Source organism: Varroa destructor, unplaced genomic scaffold, assembly GCF_002443255.2.
Source record: "Varroa destructor unplaced genomic scaffold, Vdes_3.0 BEIS01000004.1, whole genome shotgun sequence".
Classification (NCBI taxonomy): Eukaryota; Metazoa; Arthropoda; class Arachnida; order Mesostigmata; family Varroidae; genus Varroa; species Varroa destructor.
Genome location: NW_019211457.1, coordinates 36019474 through 36034869, shown reverse-complemented (window position 1 = coordinate 36034869; position 15396 = coordinate 36019474). Strand labels below are relative to the sequence as shown.

At 40.1% G+C, this 15396-nt stretch overlaps 1 protein-coding gene and 2 long non-coding RNA genes across 5 annotated transcripts in view; 1 reads left to right on the top strand and 2 right to left on the bottom strand.

The window, feature by feature from the left end:
- The window catches only part of LOC111250185 (uncharacterized), a 39189-nt gene extending 37133 nt beyond the window's left edge, over positions 1-2056 (top strand). The window contains exon 5 of the long non-coding RNA XR_015327062.1: positions 1528-2056. This is a non-coding gene — a long non-coding RNA (uncharacterized LOC111250185). The remainder of the gene's footprint in view (positions 1-1527) is intronic.
- Positions 1-15396, bottom strand: part of Ptp69D (Protein tyrosine phosphatase 69D) — a 577123-nt gene that overhangs the window by 309943 nt on the left and 251784 nt on the right. The gene's annotated exons all lie outside the window — the stretch shown is intronic.
- Positions 1-15396, bottom strand: part of LOC147756135 (uncharacterized) — a 207929-nt gene that overhangs the window by 15195 nt on the left and 177338 nt on the right. The gene's annotated exons all lie outside the window — the stretch shown is intronic.

Here is a 15396-nt window from a genome sequence, read left to right as displayed (position 1 = left end):
AGTCAACTTTAAGTAGTAGTAGTAGTAGTAGTAAGAACCAACGTATATATTAAATAATACTCATTTTACCGCCTCTGTAGTGATAATAAAGGCCTGTTAAAATTTTCTAATTCGAAGACATAATAAATATCTTTTACAACAGTTGGAAAGTTTTATGAAGCGAAAACACAAACCGAGAACGGAGAAATTAACAAACGTTTTTAAACGTTTCAAATTTTTTTCTTATATACATCCAGCTTTCAATCATAAACGTTTCGATCCTTACCTGCTAAGAGAGATATCTTAACATACTGTAGATAGTAGAGCTTAGCTGAAGTATCCACAACAATTTAGGCGAAGAGTTTATAACTAAATGAATCTACCCGATACCCAATTTTCTGCGTTGTAGAGCCCTTGCAAGAAAGCATTTGCACGTTCAGAAAATTTAACGCTAACATATCGAGCCATTTCGCGGAACCTCGGATATGTTGAACTAAAAAATGCTCAGCGTTCTTTCTAGGAAGACGCCAGTCTTGAACTTACACGACTTTCTCCAGGTTGGAATTGCTAAAGTGTTACTGAACGTTTATTCTGCAAGCCTTCTCATAGTTGAACATTTTGAGCGGCTTTATTGGATGTCTAATTAAGCTTTCAGGCTGGTCCGACTACCGGCAATAGAACGTCTATTTGTGTGACTTGCCCCTACGCGTTCTGGCCGTGAACCATAACAAAATCCGCCAAGCTAAAATGGCCGACAAGAATTTCGTTCACTACCGCCACGTTCAATTTTCTTTTGTAATCTGTCAAGCTGCGGGTCTGCTGCGGACGAAAAGCTAAAGCGAAATCTAAACAAACAGAATCCGATTATTTTTCCACGCGGCAATTTTTCATATGCTTCTCGTAAACATTTCAGGTTTACCTAAAGAAAGGTTTGAGGAACAGTGTGTCCCTGCGATTACATATAGCTTCACCTATTTGTCAATCTATGAGAATCCTTTGCCTCTTACGAAGCCATTTTGACCTGGTAGAGATAATTCAGTGAAACGCAACGTTTCACTTTTACGGTTCCGATTTACAATTTGACTAATTGAGAGAAGATTTTCTGTCGCATTCATATTCATCAATTTTCAACTTCTGCTGTTTCACACAAATCAGGTCCCTTATTGTATACATAACCTTATAAGTATTTATTAATAACTTGTTTTCTAAAGTTTGCCTTTGAAATTTGAAGAAGAAGCTGACGCAGACTTTATGTAGGCGATAGGTAAACATAAATAACTTCTGTGCACAAACTCTACTTCTACCATATATGACTATATTATGTCACATACAGAGTGTCCCAAAAAATGTATTCATTACTATATATTTTTTTCACAGCACAATCACTGGTATCAATTGTCGTAATGTATTAGAAAAGTCTGTTTTACTAGACATTCGGCAGGACAAACTAGTTCCTAACAGGACAGTATACTTAAAAATATCACCGTCAAGTAAAGGACGATGGAAATTTTCAAAGACTATGCTTTGGGCTCTCCTGCTGTTTTCCAGAGCTGACGCCGATCAGTCCACGCCAGAAAGCCAATGATAGAGAGAGACTTGGAAATTTGTTGACGTTTGTGATACAATTGCCTACCAGTGTCAGCTATGCAATGACAAGGACGGTCATCATTTTGGACATCATCGGTATAAAAAAAAAGTCATAAATTTTGTGTAGATTCGTTTGCAACTTAAGCATTAATTTGATGTAAATAAAAACTGAAATGACACAAACGGTGAGACCATTTTTATTATAAAATATTTTATGCTTAATACAGATGAAGTTCGTTCGATGGTCGAATAAAACCTCCTGACTTAATGACTTATATTATCACTGCTTTTATAAAATAACCGAGCTCAGATACAAAACATGAGCTACGTGTTTAAACTCATCGTCGCTCGAAATTAGCAGCCAACAATTGCCCGCCGACCAGCCTGAGTAGTCCGGGATACGCAATGCATGTATAGCAATTATTTATCCTGTATCATTTCTACGCCTAAGCTATAGTAGAATGTCTCGGACCTATCTGAGGCGATGGTATCTGTTCTGTCGACCCATAGCCTTAGATGTAGGTGAACCTTATACCTTTAGGGTTTTGTGTCGACGTCGTTTTAGTGTATATCATCATATCAGATTATTAACAACACCTATTCCGTGCGCAGTAAAGACACAGCCTATCCACGCGCAAACGTATAGACAAACATTGCCGAACCGGCTTTGGTGCTTTGGACTGGTTTTATCTCTAGGGGCGACGCAATGGACCTCGCGGAACGTTACCGATAGGGTGAAGCGACGTAGTAGCACTATATAGTTTCGGCGAAAGAACGCGATAGAAAACCGTGCCTGCATCGGTGTGGTTGTAAGTACTCCCATCTTCTCCGCTCCTTGTTTATGTATGTGCGCCTATGCAAAGTATGTTTGTTGTGACTTCTCTCATACACCGATCTTACTGTGACAACACGATATATGGTGGACTTTATTCCACAAGTAGGAGTTAGAACCACCCCGAGATGTCGCTTTGTTGCAATATTTGTGGTTGCGGACTTCGACTTCGGCAGGTCTCATAAGGTATAAGGTCAATGCCAAAATTCGTAATTCTAGGCCTCGCTAACAGGTTCTTACCGCTGTTATTGGGACCCGTGTTTCTCGATGGCAGCCTGGTAAGTATATACATATATATATAAGCGATGTATGGTACAATATCTATTGCTAACGACGCACGACAGAGCTGCTGCAGAAATGCCGACGGGCTGATGGCCGGTCCCACGGCTCGAACCACCCTTAAGCTTCTTAGAGCCTCTAGCTCTTTTTTGGGGCAGCGTTGGTGCTCGCGCCGTTATTGGTAGTAGTTGTATTTCCCAATCGCAGAGATGGAAAAAAGGTAGAAATAAAGAAAGGCTAGTTACAAAACGACAATAGCGAATATGAAGTGAATGTTGAAAAGATCACAGTTTTGCTATAGTACGTAATGATCGTTTACCTCGTGCTCGTTGCATCCGTGAAGTCATAAGGCAGATCATGCTGCTCTGTTACGCTCTTAGTACCGCTTCAACACCATTCGCAAACAACAGAACATAGAACTGGGGTCATATAAAAATTATAACTATTAAGATACTACTTTATGACCCAGGCAGCGGTTCAGGGAAGGGAGGCCACCCAACAAAAGCACCCTCGATAGAGAAGTCGGATGTACGCCAGAGACATTGTAGGGCTGCATAACGTGAGAAATAGCCAAAGAAAACTATTGCCTGTGCCTAAAACGCCTTCCCTACAGCTGTTAACGATGTTTAAAGACCTATGACATGCCTGCAAGGCGACGGTTACTTCCAAAAGATCATCATCATCGGCAACGATTGATGGTGCAGTATTCAGTCGTAAAAGAGTTACTAAAGTCTACTTTAGTCTACGTATAGGTCACGTACGGCAGAGACAATTACGTTCAGGAATACTTATCGCATCTAATAGGGCCAATATCAACAGAATATGTTGAGATATTCGTTTATACAATGTGTGTTGCAATGGTGATAAAGAAAGAGATAAGATAGAGAAGCTGCACATACGCTGGATATATACTGAGATTCTATCTTTGCCTCGGTCGACACTGTTCGCGGTTCAAGTAGACTCGGTGGCATTAAATCCGTATTAAAATAAAAACATTTCCATATATATGTGTGTCATAAGCCAAGGCCGTTCACTTGCCGCTGGTGATAAGATTATGCAAAAATGAAAAGTTGTCATCTATTAACGTATTAGTATAGCAAGATTGTAAGCTTTTTCTGTTTCTATATATAGTGAACAAAAAAAAAAAAACATGTTAAAAAGTGAACGTCGTAAATCTTGCACTTGATAAAATTATATCATTTAAACTAGAGTGTAACTGATCTGAAATGAAGACATATTTTTTACGTACGCAACCATTACGTACTACAATTCTGAAAAAAGACCTGTGTTAGATAACGAAATTTAAACGTATTGTTCATAAGTATAATTCCTCAAGTTTTACGTCCGGTACTGATATTAAGTTCTGCGAAACGAAGTGTCTCTGCGCCTAGTTTGGAACCAAGACCGCCAGGTATTCCTAAGTTTGCTTACTTACAGGCAAACGGGGTACCACGGCAATTCCAGTTGTTGCTTATCATGACGCAATAACGCCACCGACTATAGTACACCCTAATTGGTAATCAGGGGAAATTCTTGCACACATTGAAACTGAGTTCAAATAGAAAATAACAATTAGGTACAACTGAAGGTAAAAGATAATATGCTCTTACGATGCTAAAAGCAACATGAAAAGGTCAAGAAATTTGTATTGCACTACCCAGAGACGCATCGAATCAAATTTGAAATGAGAAAACTACGTCACATCACATAACTCCCTACAGAACTCGCTATTACTGGAAAAGACGAACTTTTAGGTCAACAAGGACTAGTCTCTAAAAAAAGACAGGGATATATATACGTATATCTTGGTACTGCCAAAAAATCTTGGTACTGAAGAACAAAGTGCCCCATTCCAGATACTAATTATAAGCGCCGCGTGCGGACTAACTTAGCGAGCACTTTAAGGGCATTGCTAATCTAAAAGAGCCGCAGGCGCGCAGTTATTCATCATATTAGGTAGAAATATCGCCCAAACTACTACCGAAAGAAGTCTAGCTGGCGGTTTCACTTACGTTTATCTTTCTGCTAAGTGGGATACACAACCGACATTGCAAGGAGAAAATAGGACAAAAAACTAACGATGGTTTTGACCAGTTCATTTTGCGGCTTTATAACGAGGACACATCATTAAGTTAAATGTCCTACAAGGAGTTTTGACATCTTGGCCAATCTTTCTACGATTTAATACATCTGAAACCACTGCAAGCATATTGGCTTCCATTCACAATTGTATACCTCTTCTCCAAAAATTCTAACGTTTGCTTTTCTGTAGAATTATGATTTTCTGCTATTTTCTTTGGTTGCTCGATTCAAACCCCTAGCTCAATTTTCGAAACATTTGTAGGTCGTTTCTTTAGCAGTTTTTAGAGCATTCATTTTCCAATTTGTGGGTCTAACCTTACGCTGCATTAGCTAAATTAGAAGTGGTCCAATTCCTCGCAACATTCTCAAGGCTTTCAATGACCTAAGTCGCTAGATAATCAACCATACGTCGAAAACGCACGCCTTATATTTGTTGCAATTTAACATAGTCGTAATATTGTCGAAAATTTTAGTAAGCAATGTTTTTATTCGTTCAACATAAATGTATATGTATTCTTTGAAAGTATAGTTTTTGTCACAAATGAAAAATCTTACCCGCATGCGCAACTTCCCTCGATCGAATAGTCTGCAAGCACTCCTTAAATTGTTGTCTTAGAAGTTAATTGATCTCGATGATTTATTATTAGCTATTTTATACAGTTTCGTTGCCTCCGTGGAGTACCGTAAATTCTCATGTTGTGCAACGAAATCCTAAGGACCTAGGAACTCGTTACCTATTTTCATACAACAAGTGAAAACTCACTTGAAGATAAGTGATCTTGTTAATGAGCTATCCCTTGTTTGTCTGTCAAATACTCTTGAAAGCTTCAGAAGAGCATGATGGGAACCTCAGCGTTGCTCGGGTCACTACAAAATCAATGGTACTTTGTAGAACCGTATTGAGAAATGTGCTTGAAACAAAAAAGGTCAAGAACACTGTTATTCAATTAACAGACAACGTGCATTTCGATAATCGCAAGCAAAAGAACAGGTTTATACTTGCAAATGAATCTTACAACAATTTTCCTAGATACTGTACCACATCATTGCCGTAAGATTTATCGAAATATCAGAAACAGCGGTTTAATGAAGTATTCTGCCGTTCTTTAAAAGATATTTATAGTGCCCTGTGCAAAGCTTCATTCTGACGAGGGCTCTTCTAGAAAATTCGCTTGTTAAAAATCGCCAGTTTAGGGTACGCCTCATCTGATGTGAACGAGACATAATCGTCAATTTCATTTGTATATAAAATGTTTTGAAAAAATACATTTAAGAAAGATATGGCTTGATAATTTTCTTCGTCAACATTGAATTTGGAAAAGGTTCGTAACCCAAACACTGATTTTAATATGCAGATAGGATTTTTAAATTTGAAATTAAGTTCGGACATCTCAAGGGTATGCAAGGTTTTAAGTTTCTTAGAGAATCAGCTTAATTGTATCGGAGCAATCTATTTTTAGAAACTGTTTTATCATTGAGCACTGTATCCCCATAACAACATGCTCCAGACGACTAATTTGAAATGACCTCAGCAAGTTTAATACAGATGCCATCATAGCCGTTCATGCCAAAAGTCAAAAGGATAGTCTGCTTGAGTTTGCTTAACCCCGCCATGTCAAATCAGATGCTTTAGACCCAGTCAAAGCCACTCAAGAGTATTTTACTGGTAATTTTTTTTGGATTAACAAGAAAACAATAGGTTTTTGCGGATAACGGAGTATCTCTTGTCCTGTCAGAAAGAATTTGATTTAGCTATATTTCGGCTGCTGTTATTATGCCTATGTCAACAGGTACGCCATGTTCCTTAACAATAAAATGTGTTCTGGGTTTGTAGAAATTGGAAATTGAAACATATGCAGATATGGAAGATGCATTGGCATTTTTTTATCTAACAAATTAGAGTCTTTAGAAATGGCACTTAAGCGAGCTTCTTTTCTAAAGAAACTGAAGATAATATTTATTTTCTGCGAACGTTGCTCTTTAGCTTACGGAAACATGGTTAACATCAGATTTACATAACGATAAGTGGACGGAAAAGTTACCCTCGTGATCCCCACGTGCTCGTGCGTAATGTCAAAAAGGAAAAGCTTTCAAAGAGTTTATTTAGCTTCCGAAAAGGAACTATAAGTTCGGGACGATTAAAAAAATTTAAGAAAGTTTATGATTAAAGGACGAAGTCTTTAGAAACTACTAACTTTGCCACTTAATTTTGCCAGATGTACAAAATGCATTCAGCATCATTAGTTGGGGGTGGCCACAAGTGCATTGGAGAGAGAGGAACTCTCCCATTACGTACGAGAACTGATCCCACTATACCAAAAGAACAGAACTCTTGAAAAAAGACACCAAGTACCAGTCACGACGGCATAGGAGCCGGTCCTAGGGCCCACCCTTTGCAATATTCTATAGGACGAAGACATGAAGATTCAAGCTTTTCTAGATGGAGTTGAATGCATAGTTTAGGCCGATGATCTTCCGCTTATGGCCATACTGAGATCAGAAGATCTCATTGAGAGGCAAAAAACGAAGCTGTGGCATGTGTGGGAAGCGGATGGAGCAGCATCATCTAAAACTTGCTTCTGAAAGAGACCAGGCCTTTTACTTTTTTTTACTGGCAGAAAGCGTTGCCGAGGCGTAAGAATAAGCTTAGGAGGGCGTATATTAGCTTTGGGGAGCAAGTCCGAGCACCTAGGAGCAATATTAGACACAAGTTTAACAGAAACGACTCATATAGGACACGTGGCAAAGCGATGGAAATGGCGACCACACTCCAGGTATGGGAGGGTAAGTGGGCGAAGGTCTGACCAAGGCAAAAATGAGACTTGACCAGGTCACTGACGCCGGACATACAAATCCGATGTGGAAAACCGCACGGCAAGCTCACGTACTGCAGGACTCAGGTGTTTACCGGACTTGGTCAGTCCGAGTCGGAGACAATTGTAACGATGGGCCGGAACTCACCGTGTTGTTATACCCTAAGTTCAGCTAGAAGACAGGCAAAATACGCGCAACTAAGCAGGTTCGTATCAATTAGAAGAAACGTGAAAAAAGAAAAACATCGGAGGAGGACTGGCAACACTGAAGGTATCTATTGAACATCGTGTTACTGGAAGAAGACCTAAAGAAGGCTTTTAAAATTATATAAAGCATGTAGCAAAACTCAAATGAAACGGTGGTAAGGTTTATGTATATAATCATATGCTATCATACGCATGTTTAGTGCTGAGACATCGTTGATTGTTCCCAGTCGGTTGAGTTACCCGCCGGCACACACAGTTGGAATGAGCGACGACAGCAAGCAAGGATACACTTTAAAAAAAACGTTTGTACGTCAGTTACGCCGTACCGCACTGCCAATCATACCAATTTATATTAACATGGCAGGACCGATTAGACGGAAACGAGCTTCAGAGTACTTATTGAGAATTTTGACAAATCACAGGAGAAAGTCAAAGCAACGCAGCATAGCAGAATCAAACAAGAAAAATGCAGCTGCAAAAAGACAAGATTCCGCGACCGATGACCAACGAAGGTGACCGATTAGAGCACTGGACAATTTTCTCATAGGCTTGCACGACATACACTACTCGGTCTTCACGAGCGGCCTGCACTTTAGATCTGTATTCAGAGATGCAAACCAACCCTTTTTGAATAGTCTTGTCATGATTATGACAGACGGAGACGAGAATCTCATCGGGAAGGAACTCTTCGCATCTCTTAAAACTCCTATTGAGCTTTATTGCAGCGATCCGAGTGTTAACTATTGATACAAGTGTACTCTTTTATAGGTACTTGTTCTAATTAGCCAATCCGGTTGGTACCAAAGCAGCGAAAGAGTTTTGAGAGCGAGTAGGTAAAAACGTGTGCTTAACAACGATGTCCAGAGACAAACTGATACTAAGCACGCGTTTTAATACGGCCGGGAAAAATTATCATAAGAAACTAACCATCGACATTGTTATGCGGACTCTGGAAACATATGAAGACAGTGAAAGAGTATTTTAAATGAGTAAAGGGGATCGACATGATAACACAAAAAACAACGAGCTAACTGAACAGGCTGCGGCCGTTTATAGTACGATAGAGCGATACAGCGCAATATAAACGCACAAGTCCCTAGGTGGAAAACAATGCAAAAACTGTAAATGTAAGCATGCCGTAAAGAAGCCCCTGGGCTGAGGTTTAATATACAACATAAGCAATGAGAGAAGTCACTTTAGCCGCATGTGCAAGCCAGGACAGGAACGAAAACATAACCTCAACGTAGTCAGAAGACTATCAAGAGTTTAGTTCTGACTTAGAAATTGTTTTTGTCCTGACAGAGAAAATAGGCCGAATGTTTAAATGAAAGCCGTGGGTCAGCTTACAGATCGAAGAACAACGCAAAGAGTTGCGAGTCCTTCTCAAAGTAGGAACAATGTGTAATGTCATTGCCTCCAAGGCCTACAAGAGGCTAAGTAGCCACATAAAGCGATTACACATCAGGTATGTGTACACACAATACTTGCAACTTGTGCCATTTCAAATGGTCAAAACGGATATAAAGATATTCTTATTTGCAAGTGCGTATCTCGAGCTAAAGCTATTCAAGTACCGCGCAAAGTAGAAAGCATAAATGGAGCGGCAGACCAAAAAAAATATCGACTAGAAACACTTGTCAATATGCATGAGCACATCTTCGACGGGACGAGTTACCAAAATCAGCATTTGTCCAGGGACGTCAGAAGTCAAATTAGTAGGATATATCGTTAACAGAGAAGGACTGAAAACAGGGCCTGAAAATATAAAGACCGTATGCCACGGTCCAACTATGTGAAAGGAGTGATGAGCCTCCCAGTGTATGTAAACTGGATGCTCTCATTTGCTTCTAATTCGTTGCAAATTCCAGAACCTTTATGTAGGCCGACACGGCATCGGCATCAATTTGCCTGGTAAAGCCAGCAGAAGTAAGCTTTCACGCAAATTAAAAAAAACTTGTAGATACATCAACACTAATATACTTCGACAAGGATAAGCCAATTATAATTCAAACAGACGCAACCGATGTCGGACCTAGAGCTCCATTTCTACACGATAGTACAGCAGTAGCATACACATCCTGCGTATGTTAACAAAAGTACGCGGAGAATGAGAAAGAGTAGTATGCCTAAATAATATGCATAAAGTTCTATAATTATATATGCCATGAGTGGAGTGATTGCGCGCGGATCGCAAACTGCTGGAAAACATATTTGCTAAACCTATAAGCTCATGTCCTAAACGTCTCTAATGCATGTGTTTCAAGCTCACAAAATAAAGCCTATTCTAGAAAGGTCAAACCGTATAGCAGACTCGCTAAACCAACATCCATTAGCGGTGAACCAGACAAGTGACTAAATCTGGAGATTCCCGATTTGATGAAACAGATCGAACATCGTCACTACCACTGGGTGACTGGTCCATTAATAGATCATGGTAAAAAAGAGACAACACATTGTAAGGTCATGAGGAAGTTGGACGGACCACGCAAAAGAGGCTGGCCCACCAAACGAAAAGATACAAGAAATTCTTTTATACCGAGGCATATGGGGTACATTTATAGTGAATCATGAGCTGCTATAGCGGTGGTAAATAGCAATAGTCCCACCTAATTTTCAAACCGAATTCATAAGCCAGGCGCATAAATTATTTCTAGCGCACATTTGCTGATACAGCGTCCCGCTCATCAACAGGGTACACTAGCCTTGAATTAGGAACGATTTGAAAATCTAGCGGGAAAGATGCAGCGTGTGTCAAATATACAGAACCGAACAACGCCTAATATTTTCAATAGATATAACGGTGCCCTAAAGGGCTTTATTAGGATATCTTCGACCGGAGAATAAGTTCTATGTGGTCACAGTGGACCGTTACAATGACGTTTTTAAAGTCGACGAATTAGGTCGAGACACGACGACCCGAATCATCCGAAGGGTTAGGACACAGGGTAGGAAACACACACGGATGCGAACTCCAGGTGTATGTTTCGAGAATTTTGTAACATTTGTAAGGTTAAGCCTATAGTCAGTCACCTCGTCACCAGATGGTCGAGACGATAAGTTGAAACAAGGAAAACTTCAACACAGCGTTTCTAGAGTAGTGGCTAGCAGACGCGTGAAAAGTTCGGCCGCACCCCTGCCATTATGCAACCAATCACTGAAGACAAGTAACATCACTATCAAGTCAGTGAAATATTTGCAACGCGGCAAAACGAATTTACGACAGGGGCACGGGGCAGTTAGCACGTGTTCAGCTCAGCCAATGGGGTTGATTCTTTCCACGAATGGCTACTAGCATGTTGCGCTGAAAAACAGATACGCATTAAAAGTAGGCAGAATCTATAGGACACAGTACGATTTCTATTCCGAATGACACTAACGACGTACCCTTTAACAGTCCTATCTATAATCGTAATTTGACAGAACTGAAACACAGTTAAGCATCAAAGTTAGGCCACTCTTGTCTAGTCAGTCATGCCGATACAGATTGATCGAGTGCAGGCGCAACGACACACTGGACCATAACACGCCTTAACAATCGGCAATTTCAATTATATGGAGATGCAAAACACTGGCACAGATCGCAGTGCCAAACAATATCACAGGCAGTCGCGCATGCTAACACAGGACTCTATTCCAAAACGAATGTAGCATCAGCCCACGTACTTTTGTGCCCTATATATATATATATATATATATATACGAAAAGACTGCCATAGAAAAAAAGGTGGGCCAAACGTAAAAGCACTTAGAGTAACTGAAAATTGTGCCTGAATCCGGGTAGTAGTAGTAGTAGTAACAAAGATTAATACCACTTAGCTGGTAACCCTTAGAAGCAGAACTAAGATGTAAATAGTGTTTATATAATTAGAAAAATCTTATAATAATGCGATCCATAGAACAACGTGGAAAGCCCTTTAGCCATTTCATTAATTAATTTTCATAGTTTTTAATTTTGTTGTAGCTTAGTTACATAGCTATAGAATGTATATTGCCAAATTAGATTTTATTTGCGAGATAATATGTTACCTTTAGTTTTCAATTACTATAGGTTCTCGATAGTTGCGTTCGACACAGCACGGAGGTAGGGAAAGGAAGAGGTGACACGTAAATAGAGGATAGTTTTTAGACGCTGAAGGTACCTACCAAGCAGTTACACTGCAGCGAAAGTGTTTTCACGTTATTGGCATTAACATTCAAAAATTTAGTAAAGAGTAGGACAGATCAGGACATTGAATTTCACACACCAATGAGAACTTGAATAGGTCTGCTTCCATCTACGTATACGCCATGTTGATTTTAGAAAAGCACTCAGTCAATGAAATTTTCATAGAATACATTCAATGCTGATCGTGTGACCTCAATAAATCATATATTTGCTCATGAATGACATGACGCTTCAGTAGCATGCTCTACATTAAAATTGAAAATTATTTACAGAAAAGCATCACACAAACGACACTTAACCGTCCGTCCATTTATCAATATGTGTACCCTTTTACGATGCTGTGCTCTGGCCTGCCTGTAAGGTATATTGTGCATAGCATATTCATTGTTATTTGTTTGTTCTCAGATGTGCACTTGGCAATGAACAGAGTGACGGCGGTAAAAATGTCTCATGGAATGACTATGCCTGTTTCGCAGAGGGTCAGCAAAGGCTGTAAAAGGCTCATAAAATGAAATACAAACGGCAGCAAGCTATCAAAGCCAACGTTCTGGTCTGTTCGACATGTTAAGTCGTACAGGCAGCCGTCTATTGATCACAGGAACTATTTTTCTGCCGGAGATGGCCATTTCTTTACTGAAAACACTATAATATATATATACATGCCGCAATCAACAGATATGGCTAAACTTAGGCAATTCAGACAGGTATAAAAAAATACGTCTCATGTCAGAGTGAAGCTTGTCTAGCTGCCTGCTTTGATGTTTAATTTTTTTTTATTAATTTGACGCAACTTAATGTGCTTACTTGGGGAAGAACATTGCGCAGGTTCGAGTTCGGATAAACACATCACGCATTTTGGCTTTTACCTAACCTGGCTCCCTGTTACAAATGCACTGAGGGTCAGTTATGTTTGTGAAACAAAGTTTCGGGTAAATCAGAACAATTTAGTTCGTGTTCCTCAAACGTTTATCTAATTAACAGTCCTTGACATTAATGCGCTATAAAATCCAACAGCGTGGCGAGAATCCTTGCAAGGATATATTTTAGGTCATTTCTGTAAATGCTAAAAGTCCTATAAAGCAGATTTTTCCCTGCACTTTTTTTACACCGCTTGGCTTTCTTAGAAACAATTTCTGAACACCATAGCATAAAGCTGTACGCTGAAGCTAGCTTTGCGTTACGCGGTATGGTTAGATAGCTTTACGACCCTTCAGCTTCTAGCGAAACATCCTAAGTAGAACATGGGAGCCTCCTGATAATCAAGGTTATGGCTCGAACCGTTGTCTACTTGCTTAGGTTCTGTTTTTATTTGGAGAACATAAGGCATTGCCCACAGTTTACACCGCGTGCAAACCTCTTTCTTTTTCTAATGGCATGTTGCAAATACACTCATTTAGTCGTTGTTAATTAGCTTTTTACGCCCTGTCCAGACTTAGTTCTGCCGCTAAGGAAAGCCAAAACTGAGTATTTATAGCTAGGTGATACCAATAGCTTGTGCAAAATCTCTATCGGCATTTATTATATAAGTTACTTACATTTCTTGAGATATATAATTGCTGCAGTTCGAAATATATAAACAAAAACATCTGCTCAAAAGGTCTCCATAATAAAAAAAATGCGTTACGTTTTTGGTCAGAAAAATCTACACTATAGGTAGTTATCAGTTACGAGCTAAAGCTAAAAACGCACTACTTAAGAGATACTCTCGGATGAATTAAGCAGCCAATTCTGCAGAGCATTAAAATGACCTGCCCCTAAACACGGTGATCCATCATGTATTCTTAGCTCGACTGTGATCGACTGAACATGTTTTCATAAAAAGCTTTTTTGCGTACTCTTCATCTCACAGGAGCTTCGCTGATTCACGTTCCTGTGAACGTTTATGGCCTTGTCCCCTATCGGAGCCTACGCCTTTGTAATCATGAGGTAGCGGCTTCTGTCCCGGTCACCACGAGCCTTTTGCAAGAGGATCTGTCCAAGTCCAAGGGGGATGCAATGAGTAGGAAGGAATTTCTTTTCAACGAGCTATGCTTCGGTCCCCTTGGATATTCAGCTTCGGGCCACAGGATCCGCGATAGATCCGGTTGCGGAGCATCCGCAGATGAGACCAAGTTGGCGGAGGTGACGGTAGCAGTGTTGATTCTGTTCGAGATTAGCTCGGAATGTTCTACACAGCATGCTATAGCAGTACGTATTAGCCCGTCAACGAATTCTAAAACTTTGTGTTAGATACGTGTACTAGTCCCTTACGTGCATTTCTCTTATAAAGAATACAGAAGAGCACACCTTCACCATGATTAGCTGACGTGCTAGATCAGGAACTCATGAACAATAGTGTTACGATGAGCCATTGTAGGTCTAACCTTGTGTTATATCTCGGTGCAGTTGCTTACAGGACGACATCGTTCCATGGCAGCTATGACTAAAATCCAAAAGGTACAACAACGGCTATCTGGCCCCAAGGTAGTTATATAAACCTTAGCATCACCGGATCTGCCGAGGGAAGGGATGACGTAGAGGCCAGATATACCTCAGTCAAATACATCTTAATTGCGTACCCGACTTCGGGTTCTCCAGCGTCTATTCCAACACATAGCGTCTCCTTTTTTTCTAATCATTTTCTGTATTACTTACTGGTTGTGCAGTGTCCAATAGAAGTGGGTCAATCATTGAGTCCATTACATGTCCAATCTTGGTCTATTGAGGTTGGTTTTAGCAAAAAAAAAAGCAACATCTACACCACATACTAGTGAAAGTCGACGAACAACTTAATGGCTAAGTAATAAAAATAGCACCTATTTTGAGTAAAATAAATTCTATACATGTCAGGCAGATGCCTACAAGGTTCTGCTGCGCAATGCGAGACGAAACCTTTGAGGAAACTTCGAGGTAATAGACAGTGATTTTCCACTTCGGTGTGACTGCAATTTACATATAATTAACCAGTCTAAAGTTTTTTTCTGCTATCCTTTCACACTTCCTGAAAAATCAAAGCAAAGCGCTCAGATCTATCCTATTTCGTGACCCCTAATTTTTATATGCCTGCGTCGTTTCCCTGGACAAGGTCATGTCGCATGTAGCCGAATCATCAATAGAAAGTTGACGCGCAAACCTAAAAGGATGGAAACTTAGGGCTTTTCTCTCACTACTACGTAAGGTGAAACCCTTGGAAAAAGCGGACCTAGATTTTAGAGGGCAAAAACTTCAAGAAAAAGGCCCCATTGGTGGATCGTGACTCCTAAAGTTCGAAAGGCGCATGCTCAGCAAGAAATTAAGCATTCAGCCTGTAAGCGACACTTCAACACCTGCTCCCGTTACCTTGCTTAGCTCCCCAAGTGGCCCCAAGGAACGTGATACTCTGGGCCTCCTCCCCTATTGATCACTGCTAAATCGACTTTTCACTAACTGCTTCCTTTCGTTCCTGATAGAGTGGCCTCAACCTTTCATATGAG